General features: G+C 45.7%; 1 protein-coding gene across 17 annotated transcripts in view; it reads left to right on the top strand.

The window, feature by feature from the left end:
* The window catches only part of LOC118377633 (neuronal cell adhesion molecule-like), a 182,303-nt gene that overhangs the window by 53,704 nt on the left and 106,099 nt on the right, over positions 1–22,500 (top strand). The window contains exon 1 of one of the 17 annotated variants that reach the window (XM_052466329.1): positions 9,688–9,827. The exons of the other annotated variants lie outside the window; for them this stretch is intronic. The gene's annotated coding sequence lies outside the window, so the exon portion shown is untranslated. Of the gene's footprint in view, positions 1–9,687; positions 9,828–22,500 lie in introns of those variants that run through there. 17 annotated transcript variants of the gene reach the window in all.

The raw sequence follows: 22,500 nt of genomic DNA, 5'->3' as shown, positions 1-22,500 counted from the left end.
AGAAATCACTTGGAACACTTTTATATCCCCTGTGTCTCTTCAGCTGTGGTCTCTCAAGATCCGAGGACAAAGATAATGTACTGTACAAGAAAAAATATCAACTAGAATATCCACATTTTCTGTGCGTTGTTTACTTCTATGGGAAGCATTATTTTAGTAGCCTGGTCTCAGATCTTTTTGCCAGCTCCTGTGGTCATTGTCACCCCAGGCAGGCTAATCTTTGACCGTTTCTCCTACAGTTGTATAATGCTCTCATTCAATCTGACTAAAAATGTCGATAGTGTTGCTTCCAGGGTCATTCTCATCTCATGCCATTACCATATGAATGTCAGCCATATTGCCACATACTGGCTGCCCATAATGTTGGCAAGTGACCCAGTCCCTGTGGTGGAGGTCCTACTGAGAAGCTTATAAAGGGCTGGTACTTTGGAAAGCCAATAATGTTGTTCTGTTAGTTAACCAAGACAGGTTGGCAGTGATAGTTCTCATTCTAAAACTATATGTTTATAAGAGCTACTAATAATATCATATCATCCAATTGAGAGGGTGGCCAGAGTACAGATACATTCACAGTATAGCAAATTTGCTTTCATCTAAACGTTACATTAAAACTTAACAAACACAGTAACTGGTTTGCAAATTTGCCTTCTGGTTTGAAGAAGTCCAGTCCTTCCAGTCCTTGTCGGAGTTCTTGTTAACCAGTCTATTTGAGTAAAAGAGAGAGATTCGATACAGAACAATACAGGCCCTTAACCTCAGTGGTTAGTCTGCTGGCTATGGGGGGGTAAACCTTTTCTATTCAAAAGGAACTGCGTGTTGTTCATGTTTTACTGCCTGCACCCTCTCTCCTTCTCTCTCTGTCCCCCCCCTCTCTCTCTTTATCTCTCTCTCTAGCCCCCCTCTGTCTCTCTCCTTCTCTCTCCCCCCCACTCTCTCTCTGTCTTTATCTCACTCTAGCCCCCCTCTGTCTCTCTCCTTCTCTCCCCCCCCACTCTCTCTCTCTTTATCTCTCTCTGGCCCCCCTCTGTCTCTCTCCTCCTCCCAGAGTCTGTGCTCTCCATCTCTCTCTCTCTCTCTCTCTCTCTCTCTCTCTCTCTCTTTACCTCTCTCTAGCCCCCTCTGTTTCTCTCCTTCTCTCCCCCCCTCTCTCTCTCTCTCTTTATCTCTCTCTAGCCCCCCTCTGTCTCTCTCCTTCTCTCCCCCCCACTCTCTCTCTCTTTACCTCTCTCTAGCTCCCCTCTGTCTCTCTCCTTCTCTCCCCCCCACTCTCTCTCTCTTTATCTCTCTCTAGCCCCCCTCTGTCTCTCTCCTCCTCCCCCCCACTATCTCCCTCTTTACCTCTCTCTAGCCCCCCTCTGTCTCTCTCCTTCTCCCCCCACTCTCTCTCTCTTTATCTCTCTCTATCCCCCCTCTGTCTCTCTCCTTCTCCCCCCCACTCTCTCTCTCTCTTCATCTCTCTCGCCCCCCTCTGTCTCTCTCTTCCTCCCAGATTCTGTGCTCTCCATCTCTCTCTCTCTCTCTCTCTCTCTCTCTCTCTCTCTCTCTCTCTCTCTCTTTACCTCTCTCTAGCCCCCCTCTGTCTCTCTCCATCTCTCTCTCTCTCTCTCTCTCTTTACCTCTCTCTCGCCCCCCTCTGTCTCTCTCTTCCTCCCAGAGTCTGTGCTCTCCATCTCTCTCTCTCTTTATCTCTCTGGCCCCCCTCTGTCTCTCTCCTCCTCCCAGAGTCTGTGCTCTCCATCTCTCTCTCTCTTTATCTCTCTGGCCCCCCTCTGTCTCTCTCCTCCTCCCAGAGTCTGTGCTCTCCATCTCTCTCTCTCTTTATCTCTCTGGCCCCCTCTGTCTCTCTCCTCCTCCCAGAGTCTGTGCTCTCCATCTCTCTCTCTCTTTATCTCTCTCTAGCCCCCCTCTGTCTCTCTCCATCTCTCTCTCTCTCTCTCTCTCTCTCTCTCTCTCCATCTCTCTCTCTCTTTACCTCTCTCTAGCCCCCCTCTGTCTCTCTCCATCTCTCTCTCTCTCTCTCTCTCTCTCTCCATCTCTCTCTCTCTTTACCTCTCTCTGGCCCCCCTCTGTCTCTCTCCTCCTCCCAGAGTCTGTGCTCTCCATCTCTCTCTCTCTTTATCTCTCTCTCGCCCCCCTCTGTCTCTCTCCATCTCTCTCTCTCTCTCTCTCTCTCTCTCCATCTCTCTCTCTTTACCTCTCTCTAGCCCCCTCTGTCTCTCTCCCTCTCTCTCTCTCTCTCCATCTCTCTCTCTCTTTACCTCTCTCTAGCCCCCCTCTGTCTCTCTCCATCTCTCTCTCTCTCTCTCTCTCTCTCTCTCTCCCTTTACCTCTCTCTAGCCCCCTCTGTCTCTCTCCATCTCTCTCTCTCTCCATCTCTCTCTCTCTTTACCTCTCTCTAGCCCCCCTCTGTCTCTCTCCATCTCTCTCTCTCTCTCCATCTCTCTCTCTTTACCTCTCTCTAGCCCCCCTCTGTCTCTCTCCATCTCTCTCTCTCTCTCCATCTCTCTCTCTCTTTACCTCTCTCTAGCCCCCCTCTGTCTCTCTCCATCTCTCTCTCTCTCTCCATCTCTCTCTCTCTTTACCTCTCTCTAGCCCCCCTCTGTCTCTCTCCATCTCTCTCTTTACCTCTCTCTGGCCCCCCTCTGTCTCTCTCCATCTCTCTCTCTCTTTACCTCTCTCTAGCCCCCCTCTGTCTCTCTCCATCTCTCTCTCTCTCTCCATCTCTCTCTCTCTTTACCTCTCTCTGGCCCCCCTCTGTCTCTCTCCATCTCTCTCTCTCTTTACCTCTCTCTAGCCCCCCTCTGTCTCTCTCCATCTCTCTCTCTCTTTACCTCTCTCTAGCCCCCCTCTGTCTCTCTCCATCTCTCTCTCTCTCTCCATCTCTCTCTCTCTTTACCTCTCTCTGGCCCCCCCTCCTCTCTCTCTCATCATCTCTCTCTCTTTACCTCTCTCTGGCCCCCTCTGTCTCTCTCCATCTCTCTCTTTACCTCTCTCTAGCCCCCTCTGTCTCTCTCCATCTCTCTCTCTCTCCATCTCTCTCTCTCTTTACCTCTCTCTGGCCCCCCTCTGTCTCTCTCCATCTCTCTCTCTCTTTACCTCTCTCTAGCCCCCCTCTGTCTCTCTCCATCTCTCTCTCTCTTTACCTCTCTCTAGCCCCCTCTGTCTCTCTCCATCTCTCTCTCTCTCTCCATCTCTCTCTCTCTTTACCTCTCTCTAGCCCCCCTCTGTCTCTCTCCATCTCTCTCTCCATCTCTCTCTCTCTTTACCTCTCTCTTGCCCCCTCTGTCTCTCTCCATCTCTCTCTCTCTCTCCATCTCTCTCTCTCTTTACCTCTCTCTAGCCCCCCTCTGTCTCTCTCCATCTCTCTCTCTCTTTACCTCTCTCTAGGCCCCCTCTGTCTCTCTCCATCTCTCTCTCTCTTTACCTCTCTCTAGCCCCCCTCTGTCTCTCTCCATCTCTCTCCATCTCTCTCTCTCTTTACCTCTCTCTCTGGCCCCCTCTGTCTCTCTCCATCTCTCTCTCTTTCTCTCTAGCCCCCTCTGTCTCTCTCCATCTCTCTCTCTCTTTACCTCTCTCTAGCCCCCTCTGTCTCTCTCCATCTCTCTCTCTCCATCTCTCTCTCTCTTTACCTCTCTCTGGCCCCCTCTGTCTCTCTCCATCTCTCTCTCTCTCTCCATCTCTCTCTCTCTTTACCTCTCTCTGGCCCCCTCTGTCTCTCTCCATCTCTCTCTCTTTACCTCTCTCTAGCCCCCTCTGTCTCTCTCCTCTGTCTCTCTCTCCATCTCTCTCTCTTTACCTCTATCTGGCCCCCTCTGTCTCTCTCCTCCATCTCTTTACCTCTCTAGCCCCCTCTGTCTCTCTCCATCTCTCTCTCTCTCCATCTCTCTCTCTCTTTACCTCTCTGGCCCCCTCTGTCTCTCTCCATCTCTCTCTCTCTTTACCTCTCTCTAGCCCCCTCTCTCTCCATCTCTCTCTCTCTCCATCTCTCTCTCTTTACCTCTCTCTGGCCCCCTCTGTCTCTCTCCATCTCTCTGTCTCTCTCCATCTCTCTCTCTTTACCTCTCTCTGGCCCCCTCTGTCTCTCTCCATCTCTCTTTACCTCTCTCTGGCCCCCTCTGTCTCTCTCCATCTCTCTCTCTTTACCTCTCTCTGGCCCCCCTCTGTCTCTCTCCATCTCTCTCTCTCTCATCCTCTCTCTCTTTACCTCTCTCTGGCCCCCCCCTCTCCTCTCTCTCTCTCTTTATCTAGCCCCCTCTGTCTCTCTCCATCTCTCTCTCTTTACCTCTATCTGTCTCCCCTCTCTCTCTCTCTCCATCTCTCTCTCTCTTTACCTCTCTCTGGCCCCCCTCTGTCTCTCTCCATCTCTCTCTCTCTCTCCATCTCTCTCTCTCTTTACCTCTCTCTGGCCCCCTCTGTCTCTCTCCATCTCTCTCTCTCTTTACCTCTCTCTAGCCCCCCTCTGTCTCTCTCCATCTCTCCTCTCTCTCTTTACCTCTATCCTCTCTCTCTCTTTACCTCTCTCTCGCCCCCCTCTGTCTCTCTCCATCTCTCTCTCTCTCTCCATCTCTCTCTCTCTTTACCTCTCTCTGGCCCCCTCTGTCTCTCTCCATCTCTCTCTCTCTTTACCTCTCTCTAGCCCCCCTCTGTCTCTCTCCATCTCTCTCTCTCTCTCCATCTCTCTCTCTCTTTACCTCTCTCTAGCCCCCTCTGTCTCTCTCCATCTCTCTGTCTCTCTCCATCTCTCTCTCTCTTTACCTCTCTCTAGCCCCCCTCTGTCTCTCTCCATCTCTCTCTCTCTTTACCTCTCTCTAGCCCCCCTCTGTCTCTCTCCCTCTTGTCTGCGGCATGTTAACACTCCCTCTCTGACAGTGAACCTCAAAGCACCATGGGAACCGATCAGACCTATTCTACCGCTGTGTGTGTGTGTGTGTGTGTGTGTGTGTGTGTGTGTGTGTGTGTGTGTGTGTGTGTGTGTGTGTGTGTTTGCGCGCCTGCATCTCTGTGTGTGTGTGTGTGTGTGTGTGTGTGTGTGTGTGTGTGTGTGTGTGTGTGTGTGTTTGCGCTCGCCTGCATCTCTGTGTGTGTGTACGCCTGCGTGCACGCTATTGCACGCACCTTTGCATGTGTTTGTGTGTGTGTGGAGGCAGGGACAGAAGACTTGTTCAGATTTAAACAGCCCTTAGAGAGGTCGATGCCATCCCGACGGGCGTCTTTCTGAAATTCATGTCAATTCCCTTAACAACTCCACCTCATTGCCCATTGTTCCTGCGCTGAACCACAGCCCTAAGTCATCAATTATGTGTAACTGTGTGTAATTCTAAAGCTGACATTTCTGCCAACGTACAGACAATTACTGTTCACCAGATAACCTTCTCAAACGAAGGTAATTATTGTCATTGGAGGGATTATTGTTGACAGTGGATTCATAAATCGTTGAAATTAGACATCACCACAGTCATTGAACGGGGAGAGTTTAACTCAAGTTAACAAGGGTTAGCTTTATAAGACAAAAAAGGGTATGATTACACCCTGAGATACACAGTAATGTATGTTTTATCGCTTTAATGTGGTGTTAATTCAGTAATACTTCATGTAATATAAATGGCAAACATCTAACTAACAACACAAGTAGGAGGAAAGGTATCTAAAACGATTATGTGGTTATTTTACTACGCTGTTTGTTTGTACAATTTAAATAAACACTGCAACAACCATAGAAAATCTGTTTTAAGAAGCAACAATCCATCTAAAAAGAGAGGTAAGAATTCCTAAATCACTTGTTGTTTCTGTCTTCGATTGACAACACTGAAGCATTTCATTCTCTACTCTGAATAGAGAGAACCCCATAGGAAACCTCTCCTCTATCCAACGCAGGCATGCATGCGCGTACACCCCCCACACACACCCCCCCCCCACACACACACACACACACACCCCACACACATCATTCCTGTTAAAACGACTCCAGCCTGCCCGATCGCATGCCTGAACTTTGTTTCTGTTAAAAGTTGCCATTGAAATATGCACCAGTTGCCATTGAAATATTGTCCTTCCATTGGTTCTGTGACAAAGCCCAGGGAGGGTGCCCACAGCAACACAGTGTGAGTCTCAGGGAGCCAATGGGCCTTCAGGGTCCTCCCAGAGTCTGTGTTCAACAGAGTCAGTGTGCAGACATAATGCCTATTAGACCTGCTCAATCACCAGGCATATACTCAATGAAGTATGGCCTTTCAATTCATTTCATAGCACAACCCAAACCTCACAACTATCAATCATCTTTCTGAAAGTTGTCAGGAGACTCTGGACACAGGAATGAATGAATAATGCTTTTATTTATAAAATATTCTACGCTAATGGGATGCCATGCAGAGAAGTGAGATTCTGGGAAAGTATATACAGGGAAATGTATGGTGTGTTATATGCTGTGTTAGGAACTTGTAATAAAACCGTTACATTTTAATACAAAGCATTGGTTTCAGATATCTTGATAATCAGTGAAGCGTTGGAAACCTACAGGCAGAGTCCTAGTGCAGTATGAAGCTATTTGAAATGTGAAGTAAAATGTGGAAGAGATCGTATGGTATAGATAATAAAATATGCTATAGATATGGTATAAATCACAGTGGTATACTGTATATAGCTCTACATTCCAGTGCATTGCTTTTGTATCTCTTCTTGATGACCAGGGAAGCAGTGAAAACCTGTAGGCAATCCTACCGCAGCATCAGGGTACTATTATCAAACAATATAATTAAGCAACAAGGCTCCAGGTGGTGTGGTATATGGCCAATATACCACGGCTAAGGGCTGTTCTTTAGCACGACGCAATGCAGAGTGCCTGGATACAGCGCTTAGCTGTGGTATATTGGCAATATACCACAAACCTCTGAGGTGCCTTATTGCTATTATAAACTGGTTACCAACGTAATTAGAGCAGTAAAAATACATGTTTTGTCATACCCGTGATATACGGTCTGATATACCATGGCTGTCAGTCAATCAGCATTCAGGGCTCGAACCACCCAGTTTATAATGGGGTACAGATACATTCCAGTGCGGTGAAGCAGGGAAAAACGGAAGGCTAATGGTTATATGGGAATATGGTAGAAGTGATATGCTGCGAGCAATGACATGCAACAGTGATCAGGTAATGAAGCCATTGGCAATGCTCCCTCCATAGAGAAGTGGATTCCTATGGCTATCCACTTTCCACTATCCAGCCAATATAGCCGTCTCCTAACCCAACATAGAAGCTAGGAACAACAATGGAGAGAGAAAGGAACAGAGAGAGAGAGAGAGACACACACACACACACACACATAGAGACAGAGAGAGCGATACAGAGAGAGAAAGAGAGTGATCAATTGAGACAGAGAGAGAGAAAGACAGAGAGAGAGATAGAGAGTAATCAATTGAGAGAGAGAAACACACACACAGATAGAGAGTAATCACTTGAGAGAGAGAGATAGTAATCACTTGAGAGAGAGAGTAATCACTTGAGAGAGAGTAATCACTTGAGAGAGAGTAATCACTTGAGAGAGAATAATCACTTTAGAGAGAGAGAGTAATCACTTGAGAGAGTAATCACTTGAGAGAGTAATCACTTGAGAGAGAGAGTAATCACTTGAGAGAGTGAGTAATCACTTTAGAGAGAGTAATCACCTGAGAGAGTGAGTAATCGCTTTGGAGAGAGTAATCACTTGAGAGAGAGAGTAATCACTTGAGAGAGAGAGAGAGTAATCACTTTAGAGAGAGAGAGTAATCACTTGAGAGAGAGAGCAATCACTCGAGAGAGAGAGTAATCACTTGAGAGAGAGAGTAATCACTTGAGAGAGTGAGTAATCACTTTAGAGAGTGAGTAATCACTTTAGAGAGAGTAATCACTTGAGAGAGTGAGTAATCGCTTTGGAGAGAGTAATCACTTGATAGAGAGAGTAATCACTTGAGAGAGAGAGAGAGTAATCACTTGAGAGAGAGAGTAATCACTTGAGAGAGAGTAATCACTTTAGAGAGAGAGTAATCACTTGAGAGAGTGAGTAATCACTTTTGAGAGAGAAACACACACAGATAGAGAGTAATCACTTGAGAGAGATGTTGAGTTGTGAGAGTGGTGGTGAAAAACTAAATTATAGGCGCCATTTGTTCACTTCAGTTCAGACCCCGAAATCATTGTTCCTGGCTGTCGGACAGTGAGCTTTGAGACAGATTATGTTGCATTTTCACTGCTTTTGTGAAGGGAGGAGTGTTATTCTGGGTTGGGGAGGACACAGAATAGTGACTCTTTCAAAGGAAGCGCTCCCTGACATTGTTGCCTGCTGCAACCATAGCTAACGAACTTCAAAAGGCTTTTTCAAACCTATTCTTATACATGGCTGCAATAATACCACTGTGAGAGGAGTGGGCAATAATACCACTGTGAGAGGAGTGGGCAATAATACCACTGTGAGAGGAGTGGGCAATAATACCACTGTGAGAAGAGTGGGGAATAAACTTCCTGTTGGCTAAATCAAGTAGATTAGATGTCATAGGATGGGCCATCTGTTGAGTTTAGGTGACCCTTTCCTCTGTAGGCTGTCTTCAGGTTGGATGATTGGATTAGAATGGAAGGAAATTGTTCGTTTTTGCCTCTGGCTATTTTCTTTTATCTTGTTGAAGTACTGTATAGCTATAGCAGGTACTTTGACAGTTAGCTTGAACAACAGGAGGGGATTTGAGGAGGCTGTTTCCTGTTGGTTGTTGACAGAAATATGCACTGACTGACTGACTGACTGACTGACTGACTGACTGACTGACTGACTGACTGACTGACTGACTGACTGACTGACTGACTGACTGTCTGACTGACTGTCAGTGCATCCAACATTTATTTCATTTCTTTCTCCCCAAATTCGTGATATCCAATTATGATCTTGTCTCATTGCTGCAACTCCCCAACAGGCTCAGGAGAGGCGAAGGTCGAGTCATGCATCCTCCCTAACATGACCTGCCAAACCGCTCTTCTTAATACCCGCCCTCTTAACCAGGAAACCAGTCTCACCAATGTGTCAGAGGAAACACCGTTCAACTGACAACTGAAGTCCAGCTTGCAGGCACCCAGCCCAACACAAGGAGTCGCTAGAGTGCGATGAGCCAAGTAAACCCCCACGGCCAAACCCTCCCCTAACCCAGACAACGCTGGGCCAATTGTGCGACGCCTTATGGGACTCCCGGTCACGGCCGGTTGTGACACAGCCTGGGATCGAACCTGGTTCTGTAGTGACGCCTCAAGCACTGCGATGCAGTGCCTTAGACAGCCTTAGACAGCTGCACCACTCGGGAGGCATTTGCTTTGCATGATAAATCCATGAATATTGTCTTCTTGTCTTCAAATTATCTGACAGGCATGTGTGATGTTTCATCCCAAAAATATTTTGCCAGAATTTAAAGGATAAAGGAATTGGCTTAAAAAACCCTGCAACTCAGTGTGTTCTAGCAGCATTCATTTGATACCAGGAAATGTTTAACCCCTATTGTAGAGAGACAAAGGGTTGTTTTAATCCCACTGTGAGAGTAGGAGGGAGGTAGGGAGGGAGGGAGGGAGGGAGGGGGACAGGTTTGAGGAGGAGGAGGAGGAGGAGGAGGCGAGGCGGAGGTGGGTGTGTCTGTGAAACATGCCCCCTCGCTCTCACTGTTACTCTAGCAGTGTTAGTTCCACCAGACAAACACAACGTGGTATACACAGCCACTGGGATCTTTGCTCTTTCACACACACATACACACACACATCGGACACACACACACACACTCTCTGGGAAGAGTTGTTCTTGCAGACCGCAGCAGAGACACAGGTAATGTGAAATCTAATGTTACTGTTCACATGCTTGGTAAAACAACAGGTGTAGACGAGCAGTGAAAATGTTTACTTACGGGGCCCTTCCCAACAATACAGAGAGAAGCAAAATAGAGAAATAATAGAAAAGTCATAACATGTAATAATACATGTAGTCGTACCGAGTCGATGTGCAGGGGTACGAGATATTTGAGCTAGATATGTAAATATATCTATAAATAAAGTGCCTAAGCAACAGGATAGATAAACAGTAGCAGCAGGGTATGTGATGAGTCAATGTAATGTAACCTCAGCGGGTTCGTGGGGCCTTTGGGGCCATATAACTGTAATGTTATCTATTGAAAACATCTATTGAAAACACAGATTGCTTGAGTACATTCTGTATGCTTTGAGTTAGTAGTCTGTGCTTGGCATAATGTTTTCTTCTCTGAATTCCCTGGATTTACACAAGCAGCATATCAATATGTCATTGTTTTCTTTTGTTGTTGTTGCTGAATATCAACTCATTATTATTATTATGATGATGGAGGGTAGTGTGGGAGAGAAACACTCGTAGCTCTGAGTTATGGAGTCACGTTCCCTTAATGTAAATTCATGAATGAAAGTGTGATGGATACAATTCTTTCTCGTCCTCTTTGGCTGGTAATGATACTGTTAGGAGAGAGAGGAGGCGGATTATGGTACTGTGTTAGAGAGAGAGAGAGGAGGCTGATTTTTGATACTGTGTTAGAGAGAGAGAGAGAGAGAGAGAGAGAGGGAGAGAGAGGGGAGGTTGGTAATTATACTGTGTTAGAGCGAGAGAAAGGAGGCTGATTTATGATACTGTGTTAGAGCGAGAGAGAGGAGGCTGATTTATGATACTGTGTTAGAGCGAGAGAGAGGAGGCTGATTTATGATACTGTGTTAGAGCGAGAGAGAGGAGGCTGATTTATGATACTGTGTTTGAGAGAGAGAGAGGGGGGGTTGGTAATGATACTGTGTTAGAGAGAGAGAGAGGGGGGGTTGGTAATGATACTGTGTTAGAGAGAGAGAGAGAGAGAGAGAGAGAGAGAGAGAGAGAGGAGGCTGATAATGATACTGTGTTAGAGAGAGAGAGGGGAGGTTGGTAATTATACTGTGTTAGAGAGAGAGAGAGAGAGAGAGGAGGCTGATAATGATACTGTGTTAGAGAGAGAGAGGGGAGGTTGGTAATTATACTGTGTTAGAGAGAGAGAGAGAGAGAGAGAGAGGAGGCTGATAATGATACTGTGTTAGAGAGAGATGGGAGGTTGGTACTGTGAGAATTAGAGAGAGAGAGAGAGAGAGAGAGAAGGAGGATTTATGATACTGTGTTAGAGAGAGAGAGGAGGCTGATTTATGATACTGTGTTAGAGAGAGAGAGAGAGGGGAGAGTAATGATACTGTGTTAGAGAGAGAGAGAGGGGGTTGGTAATGATACTGTGTTAGAGAGAGAGAGAGAGAGAGAGAGAGAGAGAGAGAGAGGAGGCTGATAATGATACTGTGTTAGAGAGAGAGAGGGGAGGTTGGTAATTATACTGTGTTAGAGAGAGAGAGAGAGAGAGTGGAGGCTGATAATGATACTGTGTTAGAGAGAGAGGGGAGGTTGGTAATTATACTGTGTTAGAGAGAGAGAGAGAGAGAGAGAGGAGGCTGATAATGATACTGTGTTAGAGAGAGAGATGGGAGGTTGGTAATTATACTGAGAGAGATAGAGAGAGAGAGAGAGAGAGAGAGAGAGAGAGAGGGGGCTGATAATGATACTGTGTTAGAGAGAGAGAGGGGAGGTTGGTAATTATACTGTGTTAGAGAGAGAGAGAGAGAGAGAGGAGGCTGATTATGATACTGTGTTAGAGAGAGAGAGAGAGGAGGCTGATTATGATATTGTGTTAGAGAGAGAGAGAGAGGAGGCTGATTATGATACTGTGTTAGAGAGAGAGAGGGGAGGTTGGTAATTATACTGTGTTAGAGAGAGAGAGAGAGAGAGAGAGAGGAGGCTGATAATGATACTGTGTTAGAGAGAGAGAGGGGAGGTTGGTAATTATACTGTGTTAGAGAGAGAGAGGGGAGGTTGGTAATTATACTGTGTTAGAGAGAGAGAGAGAGAGAGGAGGCTGATTATGATACTGTGTTAGAGAGAGAGAGAGAGAGAGAGAGAGAGAGAGGAGGCTGATTATGATACTGTGTTAGAGAGAGAGAGGGGAGGTTGGTAATTATACTGTGTTAGAGAGAGAGGAGGCTGATTATGATACTGTGTTAGAGAGAGAGAGAGAGGAGGCTGATTATGATATTGTGTTAGAGAGAGAGAGGGGAGGTTGGTAATTATACTCTGTTAGAGAGAGAGAGAGAGAGAGAGAGAGAGAGAGAGGAGGCTGATTATGATACTGTGTTAGAGAGAGAGAGGGGAGGTTGGTAATTATACTGTGTTAGAGAGAGAGAGAGAGAGAGGAGGCTGATTGTGATACTGTGTTAGAGAGAGAGAGGGGAGGTTGGTAATTATACTGTGTTAGAGAGAGAGAGAGAGAGAGAGAGAGAGAGAGAGGGGAGGTTGGTAATTATACTGTGCTAGAGAGAGAGAGAGAGAGAGAGAGGATGCTGGTAATGATATTGTATTAGAGAGAGAGAGGTATCTGCTTCTTCACACTCTGATCTCATCTCCTCTCTGTTGTTCTTTGATGCAGATTCAATTCTTAGCTTGATCACTCTTTTGTCGCAGAACATTTTCCTACTGGATCAGGAAATTCAAATGAGCTTTGTGAGTCCCTGAAAAAGAGCAGTTCGCTTTCTCTCCATGTAGGGGATCAGGGTTTTCTATGAAAATCGTTTCCTCTCTCGCAACACACACTAGGCCTAGGTCCTATCGCTGCAACATGCAGCCATACTAATCGACAACCGTAGTTTAATATGCAGTAGCTTAATAACACAAGATATATATTTGTTTCCACTAGAAGCTTCTCAGAGCATGTATGCAACACTACAGCACTGAGACTCCAGGGTTTCTAATTAGAGAAGTAATATCAGTGTGAAGAAACAGATACCTCTCTCTCTCTCTAACACAGTATCATTACCAGCCTCCTCTCTCTCGCTCTCTAATGCAGCTTCTGACATCGTTTGAGTCAATTGGAGGTGTACCTGTGGATGTATTTCAAGGCCTACCTTCAAACTTATTGCCTCTTTGCTTGACATCATGGGAAAACCAAAATAAATCAGCAAGACCTCAGAAAAAACATTGTAGACCTCCACGAGTCTGGTTCATCCTTGGGAGCAATTTCCAAACGCCTGATGGTACCACGTTCATCTGTACAAACAATAGCACGCAAGTATAAACACCATAGGACCACGCAGCCTTCATACCGCTCAGGAAGGAGATGCGTTCTGTCTCCTAGAGATGAACGTACTTTGGTACGAAAGTGCAAATCAATCCCAGAAGAACAGCAAAGGACCTTGTGAAGATGTTGGAGTCAACAGGTATCTATATCCACAGTAAAACGAGTATATCGACATATTTTTTATTTATTTTTTTTAACCTGAAAGGCTGCTCACCAAGGAAGAAGCCACTGCTCCAAAACCGCAATAAGAAGCCAGACTATGGTTTGCAACTGCCCATGGGGACAAAGATCGTACTTTTTGGAGAAATGTCCTCTGGTCTGATGAAACAAAAATAGAACTGTTTGGCCATAATGACCATTGTTATGTTTGGATGAAAAAGGGGGAGGCTTGCAAGCCGAAGAACACCATCCCAACCGTGACGCACGGGGGTGGCAGCATCATGTTGTGGGGGTGCTTTGCTGCAGGAGGGACTGGTGCACTTCACAAAATAGATGGCATCATGAGGAAAGGAAAATGATGTGGATATATTGAAGCAACATCTCAAGACATCAGTCAGGAAGTTGAAGCTTGGTCGCAAATGGGTCTTCGAAATGGACAATGACCCCAAGCATACTTCCAAAGTTGTGGCAAAATGGCTTAAGGACAACAAAGTCATGGTCATTGGAGTGGCCATCACAAAGCCCTGACCTCAATCCTATAGAAAATATGTGGGCGGCAGAAGTGAAAAAGCGTGTGTGAGCAAGGAGACCAACCAACCTGACTCAGTTACACCAGCTCTGTCAGGAGGAATGGGCCAAAATTCACCCAACTTATTGTGGGAAGCTTGTGGAAGGCTACCCGAAACGTTTGACCAAAGTTAAACCATTTAAAGGCAATGTTACCAAATACTAATTGAGTGTATGTAAACTTCTGACCTGCTGGGAATGTGATGAAAGAAATAAAAGCTGAAATAAATAATTCTCTCTACTATTATTCTGACATTTCACATTCTTAAAATAAAGTGGTGATTCTACCTGACCTAAGACAGGGAATTTTTACTAGGATTAAATGTCAGGAATTGTGAAAAACAGAGTTTAAATGTATTTGCCTAAGGTGTATGTAAACTTCCGACTTCAACTGTAGATAATAGTCCTACCAGGGTCCTGTCTGTCTGTCTGTCTGTCTGTCTGTCTGTCTGTCTGTCTGTCTGTCTGTCTGTCTGTCTGTCTGTCTGTCTGTCTGTCTGTCTGTCTGTCTGTCTGTCTGTCTGTCTGTCTGTCTGTCTGTCTGTCTGTCTGTCTGTCTGTCTGTCGGTCTGTCGGTCTGTCGGTCTGTCGGTCTGTAGCCTCAGCCAGGTCACCGTGATACAAGTCCGTATTCGACGTCCATCCATGTCTGAGGACGTTGGGAGACGTGGAAACCGGCCACTAGGGGCAACATTGAGCGCTGTTACCTTCAAGTAGGTTTAGCTTTTGCTAAAGCGTTGCGGATGTGTGTAAGCATCTGCTTCTGGTGTCGAAGGTTGTGTGTTTGAATCCAGCAATATAAAGGTTTTTTAAGATTTTGGTTTGAAGCTTAACCCAAAACCTTACTTTAACCATTCTGAGTTAATGCCTAAACTTAACTCTAACCTTAACCATTCTGAGTTAATGCCTAAACTTAACCCTAACCTTAAAAAAATTGGAGTTAAAACCTGACCTTAATTTGACATTCGTAATAACTTCGAAATTTGACGTTCGAGAAACATGGATGACGTCTAAATCTGACATGAGACTGTGAGACTTGGTTGTGTAGCCTACACAATGTACAATGTAATTACAGTGTGCATTGTACACCAGCATTGCTTCCAGCTGTGTTTGTATACAATGTAAAAGGGGTAATATTAAGATCCGACATCTTTAGGAAACACACAGCCTTGAAAAAAAACTAACACAACACTCTCATTAAGAAAGTGTGGCGTCTCTCTCTCTCTCTCTCTCTCTCTCTCTCTCTCTCTCTCTCTCTCTTCTCTGTCTCTCTCTGCGTCGCTCTGCTTTGCTGTCTCTCTCTTCCTCTGTCTCTCGTCTGTTTCTCTGTCTTTCTGTTCCTCTCTGTCTTTCTGCCTCTGTCTCTCTCCCTGCCTCTGACTCTGTCTCTCTACATCCATGCCCCTCTCTCTCTGCCTGCCTCTCTCTAACCTTTCTCTCTAAACATAAATATAGGTTGTATTTGCAATGGTGTTTGTTCTTCACTGCTTGACCTTTTCTTGTGGCAACAGGTCACAAATCTTGCTGCTGTTATTGCACACTGTGGTATTTTACCCAATAGATATGGGAGTTTATCAAAATTAGTTTTGTTTTCGAATTCTGTGTGGGTATGGGTAATCTGAGGAAAATGTGTCTCTATGGGCATACATTTGGCAGGAGGTTAGGAAGTGCAGCTCAGTTTCCACCTCATTTTGTGGGCAGTGAGCACATAGCCTGTTTTCTCTTGAGAACCAGGTCTGCCTTTGGCAGACTTTCTCAATAGCAGGGCTTTGCTCACTGAGTCTGTACAGTCAAAGATTTCCTTAATTTTGGGTCAGTACCAGTGGTCAGGTATTCTGCCACTGTGTACACTCTGTTAAGGGCCAAATAGCATCTAGTTTGCTCTGTATTTTTTTGTAAATTCTTTCCAATGTGTCAAGTAATTATCTTTTTGTTTTCTCATGGTTTGGGTAGGTAATTGTGTTGATGTCCTGTGGCTCTGTGGGGTCTGTTTGTGTTTGTGAACAGAGCCCCAGCTTGCTTAGCGGACTCTTCTCCAGGTTAATCTCTCTGTAGGTGATGGCTTTGTTATGGAAGATTTGGGAATCGCTTCCTTTTAGGTGGTTGTAGAATTTAACAGCTATTTTCTGGATTTTGATAATTAGTGGGTATCGACCTAATTCTGCTATGCATGCATTATTTGGTGTTTTACGTTGTACACAGAGGATATTTTTTGCAGAATTCTGCATGCAGAGTCCCATTTTGTGAATTCTTGGTTGGTGAGCGGACCTCAGACCTCACAACCATAAAGGGCAATGGGTTCTATAACTGATTCAAGTATTTTTTTTCCAGATCCTAATTGGTGTGTCAAATTTGATGTTCCTTTTGATGGCATAGAAGGCTCTTCTTGCCTTGTCTCTCAGATCATTCACAGCTTTGTGGAAGTTACCTGTGGTTCTGATGTTTAAGCCGAGGTATGTATCGTTTTTTGTGTGCTCTAGGGCAGTGGTTCCCAAATGTTTTATAGTACCGTACCCCTTCAAATATTCAACCTCCAGCTGCGTAGCACCAGGGTTATTAAACATAAGAATGAGTGTGAGTTTTTGTCACAACCCGGCTTGTGGGAAGTGACAAAGAGCTCTTATAGGAACCAGGGCACAAATGATAATATAATAATAATAATCAATCATTTTGCTCTTTATTTAACCATCTTACATATAAAACCTTATGCGTTCATCGAAAATTGTGAATAATTTACCACAGGTTAATGAGAAGGGTGTGCTTGAAAGGTACACATAACTCTGCAATGTTGGGTTGTATTGGAGAGAGTTTCAGTTTTAAATCATTTTCCACACACAGTCTGTGCCTGTATTAAGTTTTCATGCTAGTGAGGGCCGAGAATCCACTCTCACATAGGTACGTGGTTGGAAAGGGCATCAGTGTCTTAACATCGCGATTTGCCAAGGCAGGATACTCTGAGCACAGCCCAATCCAGAAATCTGGTAGTTGCTTCTGAATTTTTTTTCACAGAACCGCTTGTTGCAATTTCGATGCGGCTTTCTTGTTCAGATATCGGTAAGTGGACTGGAGGCAGGGCATGATATGGATAACGAATCCAGTTGTTTGTGTCATTCATTTCGGGAAAGTACCTGTGTAATTGCGCACCCAGCTCACTCAGGTGCTTCGCTATATCACATTTGACATTGTCCGTAAGCTTGAGTTAATTTGCACAAAAAAAAAATCATACAATGATGGAAGATCTGTGTGTTGTCCTTGTTAATTCAGACAGAGAAGAGCTCCAACTTCTTAATCATAGCCTCAATTTTGTCCCGTACATTGAATATAGTTGTGGAGAGTCCCTGTAATCCTAGATTCAGATCCTTCAGGCGAGACAAAACATCACCCAGATAGGCCAGTCGTGTGAGAAACTCATCATCATGCAAGCGGTCAGACAAGTGAAAATAGTCAGTAAAGAAAACGTTAAACTTGTCTCTCAATTTTAAAAAATGTGTCAATACTTTACCCATGATAACCAGTTGTAAAAGCGTTACATGGTTGCTGCCCATATCATTGCATAATGCAGAAAATACACGATAGTTCAGGTGCCTTACTCTCACAAAGTTTTCACTGTAGTGTTCATAACGTTTTTCAAGCTGTCAGGCATTCCCTTGGCAGCAAGAGCCTCTTGGTGGATGCTGCAGTGTACCCAAGTGGCGTCGGGAGCAACTGCTTTCACTCGCGTTACCACTCCACTATGTCTCCCTGTCATGGCTTTTGCGCCATCAGTACAGATACCAACATAAGCAGCAGCTACGTTTTGCTACATACGGACCGTTAGTGGAATTCCTGTGAGAGAGTAACAGTTAATTATTTGACTAGGCTACCTTATTTACACTCAGTGCCCATCAGCAACCAGTAGACATTTGACTACAGATTCTAGTAGGGTGCTGCTGTAGGCCCTCCTTGGTTGGGGAGGGCCTACAGGGATGCACTTGGCCTCACCTCGTAGGGCGAGGCCGGATGCTGCAGACTGTTCTAGTGCCCTCGCTAATTCGTTGATATATATGTTGAAGAAGGTGGGGCTTAACCTGCATCCCTGTCTCACCCCACGGCCCTGTGGAAAGAAATGTGTGTTTTCTGCCAATTTTAAACCCACACTTGTTGTTTGTGTACATGGATTTTATAATGTCGTATGTTTTTCCCCCAACACCACTTTCCATCAATTTGTATAGCAGGCCGTTGTGCCAAATTGAGTTCTCTTTCTCTCTGCGTCTCTCTCTGCCGCTCTATCTCTCTCTCTATCTCTCTCTCTTTCTGTCTCTCTATATTTCGGTCTCTCTCTGTCTCTCTCTCTCTCTCTCTGTATCTCTCTCTGCCTCTCTCTCTTTGTCTCTCTCTGTCTGTCTCTGTTTCTCTCTGCCTCTCTCTCTGCATCTTTGTCTTCCTCTCTGGCACTACCCTTACTGCAGTTGACTATGCATTCTCAAATTGTAGAGAGAGAGAGAGCTTGTGTCGTAGTAATTGCTCTTCTGCAGGTAGTGTAAAAGCAGGATGGTGGGAATATGGTAATGCTGTGTTTAGGAGGTTTAGAACTGAAGTGGGAGAGAGTTTGAGTGGGTGCTTTTGGCACACAGATTTCCCATGTAGAACAAAAAAAAGTGCTGTCTTAGTTATTGCCATTCAGTTCACACAGTGATTGCATGCTGGTAGGATAATGGCAGAATGTTGTTGCAGTTTGGGGGAGTGATTTAAAATGGGAACAGAGTGGTTTATGCTCTGAACTACTCCAAGCATTGTGTTTCTCCCTTGGAAGTGCTGCTAGCACCACTCTCTTCCCAACAGAGTGCTTTTGGCACAGGAGTATTCTATGCATTGTGCCTCTCCCTATGAAACATTTTGTAGCCCACTAGTCCTCCTTTGTACCCACTCCTCCTATCCCCCACTGTCCTGTCTGTCCTGTCCTGTCTGTCTGTCTGTCTGTCTGTCTGTCTGTCTGTCTGTCTGTCTGTCTGTCTGTCTGTCTGTCTGTCTGTCTTCAGCTCTGTCTCAAACACCGTGGCAACGGTGGTGGTGGAGAGACAGACCTGAGGTCAGCTGGGTGTTGTGTGGTGTCTGTCTAGCCTAAAGCTGCCGGTCTGGCTGTCATTCAGTTTAAAGCTCAATCAAACACAGATCAAATACTGGTACTGAACCCAGGTCTGCTAGCTAGCCGCCTGCCAACCTCTCTGCCTGCCTGTCTGTCTGTCTGTCTGTCTGTCTGTCTGTCTGTCTGTCTGTCTGTCTGTTTGCGTGTCTGTCTGCCTGCCTGTCTGTCTGTCTGCGTGTCTGTCTGCCTGTCTGTCTGTCTGCCTGTATGAGGGGGCGATTGGTCTGCCTGACCGAATGACAAAGAAAAAAGGTTAATTGTGATATTTTTTATTTCAAGCTCTGAGTTTCCGTGGTTCAGTGGATGCAGAGGTTGTTATATGATTATTAATGAAGATTAGATGAGTCCATTACACTCATAATCATGACTTATAAATAAGCTCCTACCTACCACACATAGTACTACGCGAAGGTATCTCATACAGCCAAGACAGACAAAGTAAAACAATCTCATAGGATTTAATACATATGCTTTCCTACAATAGGAGGTCCTGTAGATTATATACATTTTCAAAGGAGGCTGTATGTTTCATGTTTACTTTCCTATTACCATTTATCTGATGGAAATGTGGTAGAAAACAGTGTGTAGCTACACTACATGACCAAAAGTATGTGGACACCTGTGATTCTTCACTCCAGTGAACACATTTCCAGTGCTCGAGCTTTACACCACTCCAGGTGACGCTTGGCATTGCGCATGGTGATCTTAGGCTTGTGTTTGACTGGAAGCCCCATTTCATGAAGCTTCCGACGAACAGTTATTGTGCTGACGTTGCTTCCAGAGGCAGTTTGGAACTCGGTAGTGAGTGTTGTAATCTGAGGACAGATGATTGTTACACGCTACACGCTTCAGCCCTCAGGCGGTCCCCGTTCTGTGAGCTTCTGTTTCCTAACACTTCGCGGGTGAGCTGTTGTTTCCACTTCAAAATAACAGCACTTACAGATGAACTGACTTGTTGGGAAGATGGCATCCTATGACGGTGCCACGTTGAAAGTCACTGTGCTCCTCACTAAGGACATTCTACTGCCAAAGTTTGTCTATGGAGATTGCATGGCTGTCTGCTCAATTTTTATACACCTGTCAGCAACGGGCGTGGCTGAAATAAGCGAATCCACACATTTGAAAGTGTGTCCACATACCTTTGTATACGTATAGTGTATGTTTGCCCGGGCGTAAAGAATGGCGGTGTGTCACCACAGGGTCTCTGCAGCTCTTTGATATCGATATGCTTTGCTGGAACAAAATTGGATTGGCTTCTTCAATCATTTTGGATATGGATTCCAGTGAGTGTCTTAGTGTTTACCGTGACATAGTTATTTGGAGAGAAGCCCTTGAGTCTCAGAAAAGCCTTTGGTTACGTAGCTAGCCCCACACATATACACACTCACACACTCACAACATACACACTCACACATATACACACACACTCACACCACACACACACACACACACCATACACACTCACACATATACACACACAATCACACCACACACACACACACACCATACACACTCACACATATACACACACACACACACCACACCAAGTATTCAGACCCCTTGAGTTTTTCCACATTTTGTTATGTTACAGCCTGATTCTGTGGGAAATTCAATTGATTGGACATGATTTGGAAAGGCACACACCTGTCTATATAATTTTGTTATATATTTTTTTTTAAATTACATTTCTGAAAAACAGTTTTAATTTTTTTTTTTTGGGGGGTATTGTGTGTAGGAAAAAACATTTGTTTTTATCCATTTTAGAACAAGGCTGTAATGTAACCAAATGTGGAAAGAGTGAAGAGGTCTGAATACCTTCCCGAATGCACTGTATACATACATAGGTGCTGCCTGTCCCAGACAGCTGTTTTCAACTCTCTAGAGACAACATGAGTGGTAGAGATACTCTGAATGATCAGCTATGAAAAGCCAACTGACATTTACATTTACATTTACATTTAAGTCATTTAGCAGACGCTCTTATCCAGAGCGACTTACAAATTGGTGCATACACCTTATGACATCCAGTGGAACAGCCACTTTACAATAGTGCATCTAAATCTTTTAGGGGGTGGGGGGGGTGAGAAGGATTACTTACCCTATCCTAGGTATTCCTTGAAGAGGTGGGGTTTCAGGTGTCTCCGGAAGGTGGTGATTGACTCCGCTGTCCTGGCGTCGTGAGGGAGTTTGTTCCACCATTGGGGGGCCAGAGCAGCGAACAGTTTTGACTGGGCTGAGCAGGAACTGTACTTCCTCAGTGGTAGGGAGGCGAGCAGGCCAGAGATGGATGAACGCAGTGCCCTTGTTTGGGTGTAGGGCCTGATCAGAGCCTGGAGGTACTGAGGTGCCGTTCCCCTCACAGCTCCGTAGGCCAGCACCATGGTCTTGTAGCGGATGCGAGCTTCAACTGGAAGCCAGTGGAGAGAGCGGAGGAGCGGGGTGACGTGAGAGAACTTGGGAAGGTTGAACACCAGACGGGCTGCGGCGTTCTGGATGAGTTGTAGGGGTTTAATGGCACAGGCAGGGAGCCCAGCCAACAGCGAGTTGCAGTAATCAAGACGGGAGATGACAAGTGCCTGGATTAGGACCTGCGCCGCTTCCTGTGTGAGGCAGGGTCGTACTCTGCGGATGTTGTAGAGCATGAACCTACAGGAATGGGACACCGCCTTGATGTTAGTTGAGAACGACAGGGTGTTGTCCAGGATCACGCCAAGATTCTTAGCGCTCTGGGAGGAGGACACAATGGAGTTGTCAACCGTGATGGCGAGATCATGGAACGGGCAGTCCTTCCCCGGGAGGAAGAGGAGCTCCGTCTTGCTGAGGTTCAGCTTGAGGTGGTGATCCGTCATCCACACTGATATGTCTGCCAGACATGCAGAGATGCGATTCGCCACCTGGTCATCAGAAGGGGAAAGGAGAAGATTAATTGTGTGTCGTCTGCATAGCAATGATAGGAGAGACCATGTGAGGTTATGACAGAGCCAAGTGACTTGGTGTATAGCGAGAATAAGAGAGGGCCTAGAACAGAGCCCTGGGGGACACCAGTGGTGAGAGCGCGTGGTGAGGAGACAGATTCTCGCCACGCCACCTGGTAGGAGCGACCTGTCAGGTAGGACGCAATCCAAGCGTGGGCTGCGCCGGAGATGCCCAACTCGGAGAGGGTGGAGAGGAGGATCTGATGGTTCACAGTATCGAAGGCAGCCGATAGGTCTAGAAGGATGAGAGCAGAGGAGAGAGAGTTAGCTTTAGCAGTGCGGAGCGCCTCCGTGATACAGAGAAGAGCAGTCTCAGTTGAATGACTATTCTTGAAACCTGACTGATTTGGATCAAGAAGGTCATTCTGAGAGAGATAGCGGTAGAGCTGGCCAAGGACGGCACGCTCAAGAGTTTTGGAGAGAAAAGAGAGAAGGGATACTGGTCTGTAGTTGTTGACGTCGGAGGGATCGAGTGTAGGTTTTTTCAGAAGGGGTGCAACTCTCGCTCTCTTGAAGACG

This window comes from Oncorhynchus keta, chromosome 17 (assembly GCF_023373465.1).
Source record: "Oncorhynchus keta strain PuntledgeMale-10-30-2019 chromosome 17, Oket_V2, whole genome shotgun sequence".
In the NCBI taxonomy this organism is placed as follows: Eukaryota; Metazoa; Chordata; class Actinopteri; order Salmoniformes; family Salmonidae; genus Oncorhynchus; species Oncorhynchus keta.
The sequence above is the reverse complement of the archived record's forward strand: the minus strand, read 5'-3'. Positions and strand labels throughout refer to the sequence as shown.